The 1764-nt window shown below is 33.5% G+C and overlaps 1 protein-coding gene across 1 annotated transcript in view; it reads right to left on the bottom strand.

The window, feature by feature from the left end:
- The window catches only part of AGTPBP1 (ATP/GTP binding protein 1), a 177147-nt gene that overhangs the window by 79258 nt on the left and 96125 nt on the right, over positions 1 to 1764 (bottom strand). The window lies entirely within an intron of this gene.

Consider the following 1764-nt stretch of genomic DNA (forward strand, 5'->3'; position numbering starts at 1 on the left):
AACAGTTTAAAAACAAAACAAAACAAAAAAACTTTGAATGTCTATTATGCCTTTCTACATAAAAATGGTATGAATTCACTATCTAACCTTTAGGCAAATAATTTTGTGTACATAATAACAACATTATTAGAAGCGGTTAAAAAAAAAAACATTATATAAGAAGATTTTTAAAAACCCACCTAGCTAGAATTTACCTAAAATGCAACTGGCAGTCAGCATGCATGTTCTGCAGAATCCCCTCTTTTCTGTGGTAGGAAGGCAAAGGTGGAAGGGAGGAAAACACCTGTGTCAGAGAGCAGAGGGTGGTCCCTGCATCCCCAGGATTCTCCAGGCCTGATCTCAGTCCAACAAAATGAGTACTACCTAACTGGAAAATTCCTAAAATCCAAACCACCCACAGAACCCACAATCTTCCTCCCATCGTATGTAAGCCACAGAAGACAACAATCACCAAGTGGCACCAAACTGTAGCTGAAACAGAATGGATACAGATCCTAAAGCCAGATGCCTGGAACTCCAGGTAGACTGGCCACAAAGTCCTGCTAGTGTCAATACATAGCTACTTCTCAGAGTATGACTTACTCTTAAAGAGAAAGTTGATTATATAAACTGATTTAAATTTCAAGTTTGTTTGTTTCAGCCTAAGATAGGTAATGCAGGCTAGAACTATGGTTTACAGATTTATTGAGAGCAGAGGGAGGAAGTCTGCCGAAATGGTGATAATAAAATCTCAAAAACACACTAAACAGTGAAAGTCTCCTTAATTTCAGGCAAATCAGAAAGTAGTCTCCTGGATAATGATACTTCTTTGTGATTAAAGGATACTAACTCTAACATAGTTTAGAAATATATTTAACATCACATTACTGTATAACCTTATATGTGAAATAAGCCAAGAACCTATTCTAACTGAAGAATTAAAAATTATCAGGAAAATATTAAAATATGAAATATAGTTAAACATATGAAAAAAGGATACAAAAAAAGAAAGTGCAATGCTAAAATTATTAATCTACTAGGTTAAGCAGTTAAGCATAATTTAGTCTTATCCTACAAAAAATCCTTATTACTAACAAAGTGGTCCATCAGGAAAAAAGATCTACTATCAAAGGATTAAGCTATAAATTCTTGATTAGGTTCAATATCATTATTTTAAAATACCAAATTCTTTCTAAAGAAGCAAACTTTTTAAAAAGCTATCAATTATTGTAATAAATAAATTCAGAATTTACTTTAACTAGACCTTCAACAATGAAGGAGAGGACACTTACATATATACTCAAATATACCACACAAAAGAAATTTAAGTATTCAAGTATGGACGAATGACTAAATATATCCGTTTGTCAGAACAATTTATTTAATTAATAAGGTTGATATAGACTACAAATATGCAAAAATTAATTACTTACAAAGGTATCTTTGTTTTATTTTTTAAACAAAATTGATATTAAACAGCTGATTATAACAGCTCAGTTCTACAGCCATGTCCCATAACGTAAAACAGAGTCAAAAGTACAGGCCCTACAGGGGCCAGCAGGTTGACAGAACTGAGTGAAGCTGACTCGTGGGACTTTGGAAAATTAGGGAACACAGGTAATGTCTAAAAACAAGCTGATTGCTGTCAAGTAGGAAACAGAGGTAAAGCCTGTCATATCTAATTTTTCAAGAAGCACCAGATACTTGGATTTCTATGTGGAACCTCCCAAATTTTAAATGTTGACAATCAGTTGTGGGGGGAAAAAAACCACACATACACACACA

This window comes from Galeopterus variegatus, unplaced genomic scaffold (genome assembly GCF_000696425.1).
Source record: "Galeopterus variegatus unplaced genomic scaffold, G_variegatus-3.0.2 Scaffold965, whole genome shotgun sequence".
NCBI lineage: Eukaryota > Metazoa > Chordata > Mammalia > Dermoptera > Cynocephalidae > Galeopterus > Galeopterus variegatus.